The sequence below is a fragment of the Callithrix jacchus genome, chromosome 3, assembly GCF_049354715.1.
Source record: "Callithrix jacchus isolate 240 chromosome 3, calJac240_pri, whole genome shotgun sequence".
Lineage (NCBI taxonomy): Eukaryota > Metazoa > Chordata > Mammalia > Primates > Cebidae > Callithrix > Callithrix jacchus.
The window spans coordinates 186,450,270-186,469,859 of record NC_133504.1 but is presented as its reverse complement, the minus strand read 5'-3'; the positions used below and the strand labels follow the sequence as shown (position 1 = coordinate 186,469,859).

Here is a 19,590-nt window from a genome sequence, read left to right as displayed (position 1 = left end):
TTCTGATTCAGTAGGTCTGGGGCGAGCTCGAGATTCTGCATTGTAACCAGCTCCCAGGTGATGTCGATGGGGCTGGTGCTTAGAGCACCCTTTCTCATCGGGAAGAGATACAGCATGTAGAGTCACCTACATTCCCCTCTACGCAGGTGCCCACAGGAGGCACTTCCCTGCACCATCTCACTATCTGGAGTCAAAGAAAAGGCACAGAGGTGACTTCCCCAAGGACACACAATGGTGAGGCAGGGATTTTCACCAAGGATCTTTTGATTCAAATCTGGTACTCCCCACATCCACAGTAACATATTGATAAATTCTTGAGGGGAGACACTCTATGTTAGCAGATATCACAAACAGCATGGCACAGTTCACTCAGAGCTCCGAGCTTTCTACCTGCGGGGTCATCCCTTGCTGCATAATTTGAAAGGCCCAGTGCAAAATAAAAATTCAGGCCCCTTGTTCAAAAAGCAGGGGGAGGCTGGGTGTGGTGGCTCACACCTATAATCCTAGACCTTTGGGAGGCCCAGACGGTGGATTGCTTGAGCTCAGGAGTTCGAGAGCAGCCTGGGCAACGAGGTCTCTACTAAAATACAAAAAATTAGCTGGGCGTGGCAGCATGCGCCTGTAGTCCCAGTTACCTGGGAGGCTGAGGCAGGATAATCTCTTGAACCTGGGAGGTGGAGGTTGCAGAAAAAAAAAAAAGGAAAGAAAAAAGCAGGGGGAAAATGCAACGAAAGGGGTTAAATTTACAGCTTTTTTTTGGAAAAAATTTATTACTTAAACACAATGTAAAATGGGTCAATAGTGATGCATGAGTAGCAACATAAACTTAGAAATTGTCAAACTAATATTTTGGGTGTCATTATTTATATAATAAAACAAACAATACTTTAATAGTGTGATAACTGGATTAGAAGCTTTCCCTGGCTCACTTTTCTGCAAATTCATTTATTAGGTCATCGAGGTGTATACTTTTAGCAACTTTGTTTTCAGTCGATATAATTGAATGTGACATCAGTTGCTCTTGGCAAATGCAAGATCACAAATCATTTTAGGTCACTTTTCATTTCAAGAGGGACCTCTCTGCTGATGCGTTTGCTATTGGAGCTATTAAGAGTGTCTTATAGGCTGTAATAACTTAAAGATACATTTTTGATAACTTTGAAATACAAATGTTAGTATATCTAGAGCTGATGATTCTTGCAGAACAATTTTTCTAGAAAGATTTAACTTTTTATACAGATCATTTTTATGTGAATCTGAATTTAATTGTAAATGCAGATAGACAGTGGTGTTTTAATGTTTCATGGCTGACCTTCCTGTAACCTGTGGGGGTTACACAAAAAACCAGCAGTGGCTTTAAGACATGAATCACTAGAGTGTAACTGCCCATTTTTACCTTCTATCACTGTATCTTGAATTACAAGGGGGATTTAGTTTTAAAATTATCTTCCTCATTAATTGTGTCATCCAAGTGTGGTACAAAAATATTATTCTTTTTGTCAAATGTGACCATAATGATCTTTAATTTATATTTCTTTTTTCTTGAGATGGAGTTTCACTCTTGCTGCCCAGCCTGGTGTGCAATGGTGCAATCTCGGCTCACTGCAACCTCCACCTCCCAGGTTCAGGCAATTCTCCTGCTTCGGCCTCCCAAGTAGCTCGGATTACAGGGATGTGCCACCACGCCTGGCTAATTTTATATTTTTAGTAGAGACGGGGTTTCTCCATGTTGGTCAGGCTGGTGTCAAACTCCTGACCTCAGGTGATCCACCCACCTTGGCCTCCCAAAGTGCTGGGACTACAGGCATGAGCTACCATGCCCAGCCCTTTAATTTCTATTTTTAGGCTTTTGGATATTTGCTTTACAATGATACAATAGTTTTTGAAACCAGAGATTCTAGGTGTTGGAGAGTTCCAGTAACTCCTGATATGCTTTATTACAATGTCCCTGTGTACACTTCTGTATTATAATAACCTACCAAGTTTACTGCTTGAGTCCTGGCAGTTCCTATCCTGGCCTGAGAGTTCCATATTTATGCAGAGGCCGCAGGGGCCACAGGGGCTGGCTCTGGGGATGGAAGGGCTGGCTGGCCCCACACTGTGGTCTAGGCACTTCCCAGCAGGAGGAGAGGAAAGAGTTCAGGTTTGGGACTTCGACTTGTCTGGTCAAAAAAGTAGGTAGTCAGATTTAAAGGGGCTGTGATGAGGATTGTCTAAGATTTTTAAGCTGTGGTCCATGCTCTATTAGGAAGTCCTGAAAGCAATTTAGTGGGCTGTATGCAATAGTTAAAAAATATGAAATAGAAAAGAAAACAAAGGGTCAGAGTGTACCTCTGAAGTGGGGTAAATATTGCTGGGCAAGTTATAAGTCTTAGTTATATCTGTGTGCTGGGTCACGTGTCAACTTTTTTTTCTACCATGCCTCCTGTTTCAGCAGGGTGACTCAGACTGTGATGCCATGGCTCTGCTTGCTAGGGGGCACACTCATGGCTCACCAATGAGTTCAGTCGCCTCTCCTTCTGTTGCCAGGGAAGCCTCCCCACCTGGCTCATTCCTCTTTGCCCCAGGGCAGCCATCATGGCATTGGTAATGTTGGGGTTATTACTTGAGACATTGATTACTATTTGTGGAGGTTTGTTTTTCAGACTTAGACTTAGCGACAGATTAATAAATGCATTTACACATATTAGAATACAGCAAATTGAGTGGGCTAGGGATGGTTATCAGCAGCTTTTAGAGGGCGATTGTGCCTAACTTACTTTTACTTTTTTCCCATTTATTTAGTAAAGATTTGATAACAGAGGTTCTAAGTTAACACCCTTGTGGATAATTAACAGGGTTAAAAGAGTGATTTTGGGAATGATAAAAGCTTTTGGTTCTGGGGCTTAGGGTAAACATTATTAACAGGTAATTTTTTTTAACTTCTTTTTGAGAGGACCATCTAGCAGAAAGTTTACATGAGTAAACAGAGTGGAGACAAAAGGATGTGAGTAAACAGATTTAACTGGGGAAGCTTTTATTACCCTTAATTTGCATTCTATGACTTAATACTCCAGCGTAAGAACTGGCTGCCTTCAGCGAGTCTCACTGAAATTTTTCAGCCTTCTAAAAGGTTTGAGACTATAATGTTATGGCTTCCCTAATATTTCTCTTAATATTTGCCCGCCACCCTGAGTGAATCTCAACAAGCCATGGTCCTATTTGTGCTTCATTACTGCTAGTGATTTGGTTTCCTGGGGTACTTGCCCAGAGAAGCATGTCCTGCTGAGGACTGAGACCCAAGCTCCAGGTGCAGGCCAGGCTGGCATCAGTGACCCCACCCAATGAAAGGAAGCGCATGTGTACCAGTGGCTGTGCCCACCGCTCCTCTCTGTGCCCAGCCTCACCCCTGATGCTGAAGGCCCAGGTTTGGCTGTTTCATCCCCAGTGACCCAGAATGGTAGCCCTGGGTTCTATAAGTGCTGACTCATTTGGTGGAGATGTGTGGGCATCATAGCTGGGGCACTTGCTGGCCAGATGTGAAAACCAAGGCCAAACCTGAACCTCACAGTGCACTGTGAACAGAATCACTTTAGCAATAAGGCTGAGCCATGGGGATCACATGAGACAATAGCACAGGCATGGCACACACCAGGCTGTTCATCTGGTGTTCTTATCACTGCATCTCCCAGAACTGATCCTGGCAGAGCAACTGTCAATAACAACGTAAATAACTAGGGCTAGGGCCCTTGCAGGGCACAAGCATGGAGCCGGGCACTGTAACAAAATGCCTCTGCTTTCACCCTCCCGGTACCTCACCAGGTGTTGATACCCCATTTTACAGATCAGAAACCTGGTGCTCAGGAGCGAGTGCTCCACCTGAGCTAAGGAGGAGATAAGACTGAGTGTGGGGATTGGCTGTGTCTGCTGACACTGAGCCTGGAAGTATTAGACTTTCCCCAGCTATTCTGACTCGCTTGTGGCAGGTGGGGAAAAGAAGACGAAGGGGTGGGCTTCAGGTCCTGCAGGCTTCTGGAGGTAGCACCAAGGCCAGAAGCAACCCTTCCCCCCATCTTCAGGTAAATCCTGCCGTGGGCTGCCTGAGACACCCACCACTCCTCCAGGACCGTGGCACTGCCCCCTCCTCACTTGGACACTACCTCTTTTGTGTTATTTTGTGGAAAAGCCTTGTCTCAGTTCCACATGCCTGGGAATAGCTACTGCCAATTTGCTGTGTCTGGGAGGACCCCTTTCCCCCTCTGGACACCTGTCTTTCCTGTAATGACAGGAAGGAGCTGAGCCACACGAGCTACATGATCAGTGTTAGGGTTGCCAGATAAAATTTAGGGTTAATACTGAGTGTCAACTTGATTGAATGGAAGGATACAAAGTATTGATCCTGGGTGTGTCTGGGAGGGTGTTGTCGAAGGAGATTAACATTTGAGTCAGTGGCTGGGAAAGGCAGACCCACCCTTAATCCGGGTGGGCACCGTCTAATCAGCTGCCAGCGAGGCTAGAAGTTAAAGCAGGCAGAAAAATGTGAAGGGAGAGACTGGCTTAGCCTCCCAGCCTGCATCTTTCTCCCATGCTGGATGCTTTTTCCCTTTGAATATCAGACTCCACGTTCTTCAGTTTTGGGACTCAGACGGGCACTCCTTGCTCCTCAGCTTGCGGTCAGCCTGTTGTGGGACCTTGTGACTGTGTGAGTTAATACTTAATAAACTCCCCACATACGTATAGATCTATCCTATTACTTCTGTACCTCTAGAGAACCCAGACTAATACAACCAGTCAGAGTTGAATTTCAGATAAACAGCATAGAACTTTTATATAAGTATATTCCAAATATTGCAAGGGATATACTTATATTATCAGTGGTGAATCCATGTGGGTCTGCAGCAGCCTCAATTCTTTGCATCCTCAGAAGAAATAATTTAACCTAGGGGCATAAGACAGAGAGACTGAGGCAGGTTTTCGTGCTAACATGAAAGTTTATTAAAAAGTTTTAGAGCAGGAAGGAAAGGAAGTAAAATACACTTGGAAGAGGGCCAAGCAAATGGGCGACTTGAGAGATGCAGTTCCAGCTTTGACTTTGGGTTTCATATGTCGGCGTGCTTCTGTGGCGTTGTGTCCCTTCTCCCCTGATCCTTCCCTGGGGTGGGCTGTCTGTATGCACAGCAGCCTGCTAGCACTTGGGAGGGGCTGCATTGCAGTGTGCTTATTGGAGTCTAGGCACGCTCTCTTGAGGTGTTCGCCCCTTACCAGTGCAGTGTTCCTAGAAGGTTACTGACGAGCTGAAGTCCACCATTTTGCCTCTTAGTGTGCATGCTTGAGCCCTCTCTCCTGACGCCTGCGAGCTAATCCGAAAGCTGCTGCTGATCACCAGCTTCAGGTGTTTCCACGGATTGGGAGGCCGCCTTTCCCAGGACTGGCTGCGTGGGGGAGGGGAAAGGAGGGCTCTCCTACCCTGCTCCTGTCTGACTACCTAACACGTACACTGAAAGTTGTTTATCTGAAATTGAGATTTAGCTGGTGTCTGTATTTTTATCTGCTTTATCTGTCAATCCTATTTATAATCTGATTTGGAGAATCTGAGTGTTAATCACTCATCAAGGTTGGCCGGGCCAGCACCTGGGGCCGGGCTCTGGAGGAGCTCCCAGCCCAGAGGGTAAGGAGGGAGAACGCCCCATACCTCAGGGAGAAGGTAGAGTGGGAGGGCAGAGCCGGCAGGGGCGGGGTAGCTGCCCGGAGGGAGAGAATGGTCTAGAAAGAAAAGGGCGCCCTTCCTCCAGCGAATGGGGCCGACAGCCCTGCAGGCCCCGCGGCCAGAGCGGAGAGCAGACAGTCCGGATGGAAATGAAGCCCGCGCCTTTGCTGACCGCACCTCCAGCAAGGGCTCTCTCCCCATCTATAAAGGGCTGGACGAGACCTGCCCCGCCAGGGGGCCGTGTGCAGGAAATGCACAGGTGTACGCGGGACGCCCCGCACGGAGCAGGCCTCCGAGGCGCTGGGAGCTGTCATCCGCCCGGCTGGGAGAAGGGCGCTGGGGCTCCTCTGCGAGGCGGCCCTCGGGGGTCCAGGACGAGCTGCTTTCCTCCGGCAGACGCCGCGTCCACGCTGGGTTCTTGCTTCCGAAACCCACCCTGCTTTCGCTAGGGGCAGCCCCGTCTTCAGCGAAAACTACACCTCCCAGCCTGCCTTGCAGCCGCGCGCCTGGCCCCAGGGATGCGCCGGGGGCGCCCGGGGACTTTCTGGAAGCTCTCGTCCTGCCTGGAGAGCAGGGGCGACGCCCTGGTCGCGCGGCCTCGCGGTGTGATGGCTGCAGGCACAGCGGCCGCGCACCCGGGGCAGGGGGCTGCACGGAGAGCGAGCGCCCCCCGATTGCGCAGTCCCTGCGCTTTCGTTGTGCGCCGAGGCCACCGTGGCCAGGGCTCTGCAGCGGACAGCTCCGGTCCTGGCAACTCCTCCCGCGCTGCGCAGGAACCCCCACTCCCACTGCGGGGTGCGCGCTGGCGACCCCCGCACCCGAGCACCCAGGGCACAGCCTCCCAGGGGCAACAGCGCACTCACCGCCCACCGGCTCTGCTGGTCTCTGTGCGCACTTGCCACTGGCGCGGCAGGCCGGAAGTCCTCCTGGAAGGGTCCTCCTGCAGACTGGAGGGAGCTGCGGCACAAACAGCCGGCTCTCTCGCCATCGCGTGGTGACTCTCAGATGCACGCGCTGCGCTGGCTTCAGGCTGGCTTCAGGCTTTCCCGGAGTGTAGCTCCAGTGGCTGGGATAACTCCCCCTCACTCACAAGGCTGTCTTCCCTTCCCAGTTTCTCTTCCCTTACTCCCAAATAACTCATTTGCAGACAAATCCTGATCTCAGGGTTGGTTTTATTGGTGACCCAAACTTGGACAAGTTGATTGTCTTAATCCATCTTCACCCCACCCTTTGAGGCTGACAAGTAGTGATTATTTTCCTTATAATTCAATGGAGAAAACCGAGTGTGACACAGGTCACCTCGATGGCCCACAGGAGGTAGCAGTGGGCTCAAAATCAGGGCCCCAGAGGCCAAGACCAGAAGCAGTCTGGTCCCCGCCGCTGCTTGGCGCCTGTGCTCACCGTGAGAGTAGGTGTGTGCATGTCTCTCTAAGGGATGTCAGGTGTGGAAAGATGGAGGCATGTTATCCAAATCTTCCCAGATCAAAGCTGCCGGGGTTACAGTCCACAGTAGGAATACTTACAGGACAGACGCTCTGCTGAGCCCCAGACACAGACACACACTGAGCCAATTGTGTGCTCACACACACATATCCACGCATGCACACACATGCACACTCACGAACACACTGGAACACACTCATACACAATTTATTTTGTTCTCTGTCAGCAAAGCCATCTGACTGTCCATCTGCAAAGCCCCGGGACATTCCGTCCTTCCTTAGCTGCCGTGGAAGCCGCTCTTGAGAGCCTGGAGGGGTCCTGAAGGCTGGTCCTGGGGTAAGGCACGGCTTACGCTGCAGAGTTGGGAAGGGAGAGGAAGAGTTACTGCCAGGACAAAGCCAGGGGAGCAACAACCTCACTTGATCTTAATTCACTCACTCTCCTCTTAAACCCTCCTGGAGACCTACTGGGCCTGGGAAAGAACTCGGAGGCTCACTCTGCCCTGGGACTGGGTCTTGAAGGCAGAAGCCCTGCTCACTACCTTGGCTCCCCTGGTACCCCTGCTGTACATGACTGAAGCTCATGATCACACCAGTACCCCTGATTCACTACCCCGTGCCACGCTTCTGAGACTCAGAGCCCGGTGATGTCATAAAACATCTCTAATTTCTGGACTCCCAGCACCAAGCCCAGGGCTTGGCATACAGTAGGTGCTCAGAAGATGTCTTCTGGAAGGAATGAACTGAGTGAGTGGACTGGAGTGGGAACCACAGGAAGTATGGAGAGTGGCAGAGCCAGGAAGGAGCTGAACCTGGCAAAACTGCTTTCTGGACATTACTTGAAGCTGGATGCATTTGTGACTTTGTTTTCTGAAAGCCAGGTTCCTTTCTCATCACACTGCCCGGGTACCAGCTCCAGCACCTTCCATCACTCCCTCCCTGGGAGGACGCTCACGTGAATGTGCCTGACGTTAGCCAGCCCCCCACCTCCCAACAGCCTGCGGCATTCTGCAGCTGCTTCCCAGAGTGGCCAGTGTCATGACTACAGGAATTGCATCTGAGTGTCAAGGGAGAAAGAACACGGGCTGGTGGGTTTATTAACACTAAAGAGCGCGCCTCCTACCTGCTTCCTGCATCCGATGAGACCCGAGTCTGCTTCTTCCTTCTTCCTTAGTAGCCGTTGAACCTGGCCGCTTTCGCCCAATCCTACACTATGTATGTGTAAAATTTCACATGGAAATCACTCCAAGGCCAATGAGGTCACTCAAGGTCGGGGGAATGGGAGGGGCAGGTGGGGAAGGGTCTCTCCAAGCTTCTGCAGCAGCGGGACCCACCCAACCCTCTCATGCCAGGGGCCTGACCTTCACTGTTTGTGAGCAGGAGTGCCCCAGCCTGTGCCCAGCCGTGTACTGGTGTAACCCTGGGCCGTCCCCACCACCGTGTCCATCAACAGAGACAGGGTGCTCGGGTTGGCTGCATCACATGGTACAGAGGTGACAACAAAGGGGACTATGCGTAGACGGGAAGCAGTGCTCAGTCAGGCACAGAACAGCACACCTAGAACAATATGAACAGTGCCCTCCCATGGGCAGGAAACAGGAACCACGCTGCTGACAGTGAGCCCCTCTGCTAGTGTCTGTATGGTGCCAATGGCTGGCCAGCAACGCACCAGTGAGGCCACACCAGGTCTGTTTGGCAAATGTGCCCTGGACTATCCACCATCTAAGGTGTTGAACCTTGGCCAAGCAGGTGACCCCCAGGGACCCTGCTCCAAGGACAGAGCCTGCTGGTGGTGTCCTGAGAAGTTCCAGTTTTCAACTATTCCACTATCAACCCATTTGTCCCTAAATAGAGAAGATGCGCATGAAGATGTTAACAGTGAAAGCTTCTCGGGAGGGGCAGGGGGAGGGGCAGGGGGAGGGGCAGGGGGAGGGGCAGGGGGAGGGGCAGGGGGAGGGGCAGGGGGAGGGGCAGGGGGAGCGGCAGGGGGAGGGGCAGGGGGAGCGGCAGGGGGAGCGGCAGGGGGAGGGGCAGGGGGGCAGGGGAAGGGGGGCAGGGGAGCGGCAGGGGGAGGGACAGGGGGAGGGCCGCAGGTTCTGACCGTCCAAAGGGTGGCCTCTGAATGTTTTATGATGAAACGGCATTCATGAGTTTTTCTTTAAAGAAAAGAGTGTGTCCTCCAGTCCTGCACAAGGACCCGCCATCTACTGCTCTTCTCCCTCCCTCCCTCTGCGTTTCCAACCTCCCTCCCTTTGCACGCACAGGGTTTCCCGCCTGTGGGCCAGTGTCCCCTTTGATGAAGGAGTTTGTAACTGTCCCCATGGGCCCTGCTGGAAGGCTCTGGCCTCTGTCTGGCCCTTCTCTGAGCCACCCTGCTACATAACTCATTGCCTCCCACCTGGGTGCCCACAGCACCTTGTCCATGGAGGCAGAGTCCCCAGCCCCGCCCCCCCACAGGCTCCTTACCAGGGGCTCCTTTATCTCTGCATTCCTCTGCCCGGTGCCCAGCTCAGGGCCTGGCACCCATGGGGCTGGGTTATGACCAGAGTCACTGTCTGTCTCCCCATCCTCCAGCGCCCAGCATAGCTGGGCTGCACTGGCACACAGGAATATTGTTTTTTTTAACAATTTACTTTTTACAAGAAGACATACATATTTACACACGTCTTTATGTGTTCATATGTGACTTAATGGTTAGATGACATTTCCCGTTTTAAGTCATCCCAAGGCTCTCACACTTCTCTCCCTGGGCCTGCTGAGAGCTGCTGGGGCTTGAGGGCGTGTGGGCACCGAGCAGGGCGCTGTATAAATAAATGCAAAGGCCACGAGCTTGGGAGAGATGTTAGTATACACCTCTGATCAGAAACGTGGCAAGGTCCGCAAGATAAAGTGTCAAGTCTTTTCCCAAGCCCCTCAGCCAAAGCAGGGAGAGGGCAGAGCTCGTCTCAGGCCGAGGGAGCACCGCCCCGGAGGGCTCCTCTTTCCTTCACATTTCGCTGGCCTTGAAACAGTCCCGAGGGCTCAGCTGAAAAGGGGTGGTTCTTTGGGAAGATTTGCTTAGTGCAATTGTCTCTTAGTGCAGAGCCAGCCCTGGGATTGGTGCTATGCTTTTGTGGGGTCGCTGGTCTATTCCCCTAGGGTCTAGCCAGCGACAGTGAGACCCGTTCCAGGCAGCTGGGCTCAGAGGAAAAAGCCAGACACTGACTCCTGTCCAAGTCCCTGACCTGACACACCAGTGTCAGAACCTCATCTACCCGGGAGGCAGGGCCAGCTTTACCCCACAAGACAAACCCAGACACTGGCCTCCCAAAGGAGGGAGGCCCCATCCTCACTTGGCAGTGTGGTCACACTTGGCTGTTGGGGGCCCACAGAAGTCCAGCTTCTCTGTACCATATCCACCATGATGCCAGGTCCTGCTTGCCTAATAAGAGGGGCCCAGGGGTCCCCTACAGTGCACAGGGAATGGCCTGGATAGAGGGCAACCAGACTGGGGTCAGCAGGCTGTCCAGCCAGGTGGTACCCATGTTCTTCAGATCTGTGAAGTTGTGCTGTTGACTCAGCCCAATATCCCCACCTGGGCTGTCAACTTCTGGCTCCTCCTTCCAGCTAGAGCCTCCAGACAGAGGTGGGCTGGGCTCCAGGTTCATTGAGTAGGTACCCCTTCCCATCCACGTTTGTCCCTTGCCACGCTGACTGCTCCAAGAGCTTCACAACGTCCTCAGGTAATTTCCCTTTCTCATTCTCATCTGTGGCAGCTTCAGAGGTAGAGGGCATGGGGGACACCTGGAAGTTGTACAGATCACTGGTGCTGTCCCACACAGCTTCCACTGGGCTGTGCCAGGCAGAGGGTGCTGCTGACTGCACACTGCAACAGTGCTGCAGTCAGGGCCCACTCCACCTCCAAGTCCTGCACGTAGCCCGGAGCTGTGTAGCTGCTGTGGTCATCAGGCAGAGTGGAGCTGCTGAGTCCACCAGAGAAGGTATCAGGACTGGAATCCCCACAGGACTTCCTCTTGGCCTTGCTCTCAGCATCTCGGCTGGACTTAGAAGCTGAGTGAATCAAAGGGTGAAGCATGCATGAATAAGTCAATGGACAGACAGGAGTGTCCCAGGGCCTTGGCTGTATGGCCTAGTGAGGACCGGAAGGAGCATTCGGCAGGGGAGAGGGGAGAAGGGAGAGCAGAGGGGGCAGTGAGCAGCACCCTCCGTGGCCCGGCTCACCCATGTCCATCACTTGCAGGCTGAAGTGGGACAGTATCAACACCATGCTGAGGGGCTCCAACTCCTTCTCCAGGATCCCCCCACTCCCCATAAGTCTTCAGTCCTGCCAGCTCCACCTCCAGCCTCTGCTGCTGGTTCTAAAAGGAACACGAGAGGTTCACGCCCTGGCCTCGGCCTGGAGTGACACTGAGATGTCACGAATGGATGAGCAACAAGTGAAAGTGTAAATAAGAAAGGGAATAAGTACAGAAATGCATATATAAGTAAATACATATGTCAGCAAATTGAAAGTAAATATGTAAATAACACATAAGTAAATAAATAGGTGAATAAATAAGCAAGTAAGTAACTACGTAAATAAATACAGCCATGCACTGCAGAGCACCTGAGATCTACAGCCATCGCCAGGATCTCTCTTCCTCCCCAGAAAGGGGAATAATGGCCCCACCCACACTGTCCCCACTTGTTAAAATCCTACTAATTCTGGCCAGATGTGGTGGCTCATGCCTGTAATCCCAGCCCTCTGGGAGGCCAGGGCAGGTGGATCACTTGAGGCCAGGAGTTCAAGACCAGGTAACCCCATTTCCCAGAGAACCCACCACACAGTTTCATAAAAGGGCACGTGTGAGGATGTTCCTCACACCCTTAGCTACAGGTGTGCGGAGCTGGGGCAAACTGGGGCCTGCTAGGAAGAGAATGGGCCCACATGAAGAGGCCGGAGTTCACGTGGCAGTGTGGATGAAACAGAGCATTGAGTGAAACGAGCAACACAAGAAGGCTCATCGCACAGATTCCCACGCACCAGAAACACCAAGGGACCAACCACTACGTATTTTATAAGGACACGTAAGAAATATCCTGGCATACGGGGTTGGTAGAGCATCATTTTAAGTGGACCACATGGTATCCACCCTTTGCTTCCTAAGCACCTCCAGGTGCCCCCCTCCCCCTCACCAGCTGAGCAGGAGATAGACAGGCCACCTGAGCGCTTCCCTCCCCAAGCCCCTGGCTTTAGAAGGAGGTGATGCTGGTACCTGCCTCGTAGGACTTTTATGAGAATTAAGAAAGGTTATTTGTGTGAAGTGCTTAGTACTCTGTCTCACTGAAAAGCATAGGTTACAATCTTCATCTGATTGTAACTTTTACAGTTGTTATTCCTCTAGACACTTTTCTGTCTTGTTCCACTTAGTGTTTGTAGAAAATAAAAACAAATAGAGGTTCCTCTTCAAAGCTCATCGTCGTAACCATGGGCACCCAGAACGTGCCGCACAGTTAGAGACTATGACAGAGTAACATCGAATCCTACAGCAGCCGTTGAGGTCAGCATGATGATCCCCATTTTCACCTGGGGGAACTAAGGCAATGGGTGAAGAATTTGCCCAAGGTAAAAGAGGTAGTTTAACAAACATGCACGTTCTGCACATGTATCCCAGAAATTAAAGTATAATAAAAAAGAGGTAAATAATAATAATTTAAAAAAAGTAGTGGGTGGCAGAGCAGGGATTCAGGCCCTTGGCGGTGACACAGCACTGTCTACTGAGCTGTCCCCAAGGTGGAGATGCCTGCTGGACTCCCCTCAGAAAGGAGACCTCAAGTCCTGAACCTTGGGGACCTCCTGCAGAGGCAGAAAGCTTGTCCTAGGCTGCTGGGCTGGGGCTGGGGAGCAGGGGGAGTGACGCCAGTGGAAACAGGGTTGCTCTTTGGGGTGACAGAGATGTTCTAAAGTTCACTACAGTGGTGGCTGCACATATCTGGGAATATACTAGAAACCACGGAGTAGTATAGACTCAGCCGGTGAGCACTATGGCATGGGAATGACATCTCAACAACCCTGCTGAAGAGAGCACTGGACCTCCTGCCTCCATCTTCTCAGCACCCTCGTTTTGTGGAAGAGCAGGGAAAATTCTTCCTTGGTGGAGACAGCTGAGGCCTGCTCTCGCTCCCCAGATCCCAGGGCTACAAGAGCCATTTGAGACCTGAACCCCAAAGAATGCAAGGTTAACACCCCCTACCCAATCAGTGCCCAGCCTCAGAGACTGCAGCTGCGACAAACACAGCTTTCCAGCAAGATCCACCAAAAAAAGCAGAAATCGGACAGCTCTCAAGAGCCCGACCGCTACTGTAAAATTGTAGGTGTTTGGCAGGAAGATGAAACGAGGTTCGCCCGTGTCTGTTTCCTTTTACATAATCGCAAAGGCCCCCGGAGAGTTACATTGGTTCATGGCCACATGCATCGACAACTTTTCATGGTCCCCCAGCACATTCTTTTATAGATTTTGAAATACACCTGAATTCTCTCTGGTGGGTAATTTACACAGAATGACTCTATGCATCCAAGCACACACGTTTTGCTCCAGAGCAGTGATGAGATGCACTTTCTGTCTTCAGTGCCATTAATCACTCTAAACAAGACATTACCAAGAACAGTTCATTTCAAACACCAGATGTAGCACAAGCCTCCTGCATATCCCTTCAGCAAATATTCACTATCGGCCGGGTGTGGTGGCTCACGCCTCTAATCCCAGCACTTTGGGAGGCCGAGGCGGGTGGATCACCTGAGTTCTGGAGTCCAAGACCAGCCTGGCCAATATGCCAAAACCCCATTTCTACTAAAAATACCAAAAATTAGCCAGGTGTAGTGGTGGATGCCTGTAATTCCAGCTACTTGGGAGGCTTAGGCAGGAGAATCGCTTGAACCTGGGAGTCAGAGAGTGCAGTGAGCCAAGATTGCCATTGCACTCCAGCCTGGGCAACCAGAGCAAAACTCCGCCTAAAAAAAAATTCAGTATCTGCTATGGGTCAGGGATGTGCCTGGAGCCTCACACAGCCCTCCAGTTCCGTGTGTGCATGTGTGTGGTATGAGGGTGTTGTATGTAGTATGTATTGTATGTGTGTGAAGTGTATGGAGTGTATATGGGTAGTGTATGTGTGTATATGAGTGTGAAATGTGGGGTATTTTCTTTTTTTGAGACGGAATTTTGCTCTTCTTGCCCAGGCTAGAGTGCAATGGCTCTATCTTGGCTCACCACAAACTCTGCCTCCAGGGTTCAAGTGATTCTCCTGCCTCAGCCTCCCGAGCAGCTGGGATAAGAGGCATGCACCACCACGCCCAGCTAATTTTGTATTTTTAGTAGAGACAGAGTTTCTCCATGTTGGTCAGGCTGGTCTCAAACTCCTGACCTCAGATGATCCACCAGCCTCAGCCTTTCATAGTGCTGGGATTACAGGCGTGAGCCACTGTACCTGGCCAAGGGTTATGTGTTGTGTCTGTAATGTGTATAGTGTGTGTTATATGCAGTGTGTGTGTGTTTGTAGAGTGCATGTGTTTGTGTTGTGTTGTGTTGTGTGTAATGTGTGTTGTGGGACAGTGACGGGGATGATCATTACAAAGTGACGCGTATGCGTGCAAGCCTTAGGAGCCCTGGGAAGGCCCAACCCCACGTGTAGATCAGGGAAGTCTTCCTGGAGGCGGTGACCTCTCAGCTGCTCTGGGCCCTGTGTGAGGCATTGTGTATTCTCAGGAGAGCCCTGCCAGCCAGGCAATGCCATCCTTATTTTACAGAGGAGGCCGGGGAAGCACAGAGTGGCTGCGTAACTGACCCGCGTGACTCAGCAGTCAGGGTGCTGACAGGGGCCTACGTGAGACCTAGTTCTGTTTTCACATCCCTAAAGGATAGGTGGGAAGAAGAAACTCAATGTCACCCCTTAGTCCAGCACCTACCAAGGCTGTTTTCACCCTTAGAGGATCTTTCTCTGGATTTTACACCGATGCCATTGTGGTGGGGCCTCTCTGTGTCCAGTGGGTTTCATTTCACTTGAATTCAAGACGTTTTAATGCCAGGATGTTCATATTCATCCACATGTTTGGCCCTTAGTTTTGTCAGCATGGAACTCTACCTTCTTCTTCCTGTGTCCCTAGCACCTGGCTCTGTCCCTGGAAGGAATTTGCTGGGTCTTTGATGAACACATTCATTCATTCGTCCATTCACTGAATATGTATTGAGCAGCTCCCGGGAGTGCCAGGTGTGGTTCTAGGCCCAGGTGACCACAGTGGACAAAACAGGCAAAACAATTGCTGAACTAGAGGGCCATCGCTTCCAGTGGGGGACAGGCAATAACACCAGGACTGAGCAAGCGGAATGGGCTGCGAGGTGGCGATACAGTGATGGTGAAGAGAAATGGGCAGGGCTGGACATTGGCACTGGTGACCAGGGGGCGTCCCTGGGCAGGAGACAGGTAAGCAAAGAGCTGGATGAAGGGAGGTTGCAAGAGCCCTGTGGCCACATGGGCACAGAGCGCTGCAGGCAGAGAGTGCGGCATCTGGGCCTGAGGTTGGCATGGGCCTGGGGTGCTCTGGGATAGTTAAGGAGCCGGTAGAGACGGAATAAACTGAGTGAGGGCTCCAGGAGGATCTGAGGTCCCAGGTGGCACAGAGCAGGCAGGCCTGGTGACCTAAGAGGAAAAAAAATATAGTGGAAGACCTACCCTGTCCCGAACACTCACCTGGTAGTGAGTGGGCTTGACTAGAGCCTGTTTTAAAATTGCATCTTAATAACAAGAGGCATCATGTGGGCTGCCCGTTGGTGACCCCTGGTGCAGGTGGAGTCAAGGCTAGTGTTAGCCGCCGAGCAGCCTCGCCCAGGCTGTTTACCTGTGAGGTGCTGAGGTACTGAGCTGCTCCTTCTTCTTGCGCAGGGGGCTGAAGAACTGCCTGTATGTCCCAGAGTACAGGTCATTGTGTTCATCCCCCTGAGGACAGAAAGGGTTTCAGGTGGGCAGGGAGGAGACTTGGATGATCTAGCCTTCTCTGAACATAAAATTAGCTGAAAAAGACACATAGGCTTTGTGTGGACAGGGCTGGGTCCTGCGACTCTTTTTCCCACCTGTAAATTCCCTTGCCAGGTGTGATGCCTTTCTAGCACAGATGAGCATCTCAACTCATCTCAAGACCTCTGCTTTCAGGTGGGAGAGAAAGTGCTCGGTCCTGAGTAGACAGAAGAGTGTTTTGAAGATTAGCGGTGTTGTTTGAGAGAGCACGTAACCAATTCCAGGTCTTGTTTGTTTACAGAGTTTTCTTCAAAATCCTAAACCAAAATGAGCTCTAAAATGAAACAAGAATGCATCCTTTTATCAGAATACATATGCACTCACCTGCAGGTGCTTCCATGTCAGTAGGATATTTCTGGAAGATGTGCTGGAAACAGGTCATAGTGGATGCCTGAGGATGTGGAAGGGGTTGTGGGTTCCAGAGCTCACTGCATGCTCACTGCTGGCAGTGCTCCATGGGGGCTGGGAGATATGGTGGGTGGATGACGTTGGACAGGGAGGTGGGAGCCAGGTTGTGGAAGGCCTTACCATAAAGGCCATGGGGAGCCAAGGCAGGCTCCAGGAGAGGGTGGCTGGGTTGCTGGGAGAGTAGCCTGCAGTCCAGAGCAGGCCCCTTACATCGGGAGTAGCTGCAGGCTGGAACCCCACTGAAGTGGCTCCTGCCACGGCAGCCCAGCCTGGGGCACCGAGGACTGACCTTTCAGGCAGACGGTGCACTCAGAAAGTCCTTTGCCCTTTAAGTCCTCAAGTCATTTCCTAACGATACAAGGTGTTGTATGCAAAGCAACTTTTCGAGTGATTATAAGTGAATGCTGAAATTTCTAAAAAAGGAGGGGGTTTAAAGTCAAAAGAAAAGGGACCCAACATCCTATTTCTACTCACTATAGATTATAGTTTCTAGTGTAGCCTTCCAGAAAATGTCATTGTAAACACATCTATCTGCCCCTTAAAATTCATTTTCCGTTATTCTTCATTTGTTAATTAAACATATATTTCATTGTCAATGAAAACTCAAAGAGGAAACATCTACACCTTCCATCCCAGCTTGTTCCAACATCTGATGAATCCTTTCCCCACCCAGCCCCATATGTGCCCATACGTCAGGCACAGGGCCTGGTCCAGGCGTCCTGAGCTGCTCATGGTTCCCCAAACACGTGATGCTGCTGCCCATCACTGGGCCTCTGCACATCCTGTTTCCTCCGCCTGGAACACCCTGCCTGCGTCACATCCCTCTGCATCCACCCTGTCCAGAGCTTCCTCCGGGAATTTCTAATTTATTCTCCATCTCAGAATCAGAATGACTCAGAAGGTGTCATCTCAGAATTGCTTCCCTGTGGGTCTTCCCGGCCTCCCCCAGCCAGCCTCAGGCTCCTTCCCACGTGGACACGCCACCATGGAGTAAGAGATGGATGTGCAGCCTTCACTGCATTGATCCACAGTCTCCTGTTTAAATGTATGTCTCCTATGGCTGCTCTAACCAACTGCCATCAACTGGGTGGCTTAAAACAACAGACATTTACTCACTCCAAGTTCTGGAGGCCAGAAGTCTACAGTCAGTCTGACTGGGCCAGAATGAAGGTGGGCAGGGCACAGTCCCACTGGAGGCTGCAGGAGAGACTCAGTTCCTTGCCTCTTCCAGCCACTCTGGTGACTGCCTCAGTCCAGGCTGCCTCTGTGATCACAAGGGCTTCTGCTCTCCTGGGTCCCATCTCCATTTGTGTCCCTCTTGTCAGGACACTGGTGGCTGCATCATCTCCCCACCCCCACCGGCCCTGCCACCACCAAGATCCTTCATCACATCCCCCAACCCTCCCATTTTTTTCCATCATATAAGGTCACATTCACAAGTTCCAGGCATCAGGACATGAATGTCTTTTGGAGAGACCGGTTTTCAGCCTCCCACACCAAATGAGGGTGATGCATCTTCCCTCCCAAAACACTGACATTAATTTCTGAGAAGTCAAGGCCCTTATTCTCAAATTCACTTCCTGGGGTCCCTGCTTCTGAAGGAGAAACAAAAGACATCATTTAAAAAAGAATTTGTCTCAGAAAAGGGCTCAGTCCTGCTTGGGAACCATCAATCAGAGGCTCTGAGGTGCCTTCTTTGATTGTATACGTTATCTCGAGGGGGTCTTCATGTCACCTGCTGCAGGAGGATCAGTGCTGTTCCATTTCATCTGAGGCCTGAAAACCACAATGAGCCAAGAGGAAGCAGCAGGCACCCCTGAGGTCAATGCTTCAGCACCTGGCTGGGTGTGGAATGAAGATGAGGGAGAAACGAGGAAAAATCAAAGCTTCATTTTTTCAGCATGGCAGGTTCTAAGTGATATTTTTAAAATGTATATTGACTATTGATATATTTTTATATAGCAAACTCTTAAAATTACTATGTTTTAAATAAGGCAGTGACATATTTAATTTGTTTAAAGACCAAGCTGTGTCGGAGTGACCTTTCCTTGTAACGTACCAGGTTTTTGCATGACAGCAATTTACAAATAATCTCCCAAATAAATCTGGAGAAGTCCGCAGGGCCTCAGCATGAAGGAAGAATTCAGCAAGGTGAGGTGTTCTCTGCCAAGCTCGGACAAATGGCATTTTGGGAGAAAACTATGAGCAGGAATGACAGCTGTTCTCAGGTACCCTCTGCTCAGCTCTGGTACCAAGAGAGCTGACATTCACAATGAGGACTGGAGGCCTCGCAGCTCTGCCGCAACCATCAGAGGGGCCACCGGACGTGGGTATATCTGTGAGTTCTAAGCCAGATTAGAGATTTTCCAGTTGATTATTTTTCTCTGCAGGCGCTTGACTGAAAAGAAATGTTATGTGGAAACTCAGTAAGTATGATGGGCCAGAGTGGACCTACCTGTGGACCAACTCTGCCCTCTGTATGTTTTTTTAAATAAAGTTTTATTGGCACAGAGACACGCCCCTTTGTCTACATGTTGTCGATGGCTGCTTTCCTGCTACAAGCGTAGAGCTGAATGACTGCGATGAGGCCATGTGGCCCACAAAGCCTATGACAGTTGCTATCTATCCCTTTCCAGAAAAAGTTTGCTGATCCCTGCTTTGGAGGAAGCTAAGGTGGGGGCTGGGCCCCAGAGCACAGGGAGGGACACCAAGTGTGAACATTTATTCCACACTTCCTATGTGCTAGGCACTGAGTACCAACTTCTCTGTGGTTGAGTTCATTCATCTGCACTGAGCCCTGAGGAGAAGGTCCCGTGACAGCCCCATTTTTCAGATGAGGAAACTGAGGCAATGAATGTTTCAGCAATTTGTGCAAGGCCACAGAGCCAGCAAGTGGTAGAGCTGGTATACCAATCCGGGCATTTGGACTCTGGAGCCCACACCTGCCACTAGGAAGGCAGCTCTCTCAGCTGCTCCCGGTGGGAGCACAGGACACATGGGGCTGGT

At 51.0% G+C, this 19,590-nt stretch overlaps 1 pseudogene; it reads right to left on the bottom strand.

Annotated features, from left to right (window-relative positions):
- Positions 1 to 10,440: 10,440 nt before the first annotated feature.
- On the bottom strand, positions 10,441 to 11,332 carry LOC144581842 (interferon regulatory factor 1 pseudogene; annotated as a pseudogene).
- Positions 11,333 to 19,590: the final 8,258 nt, after the last annotated feature.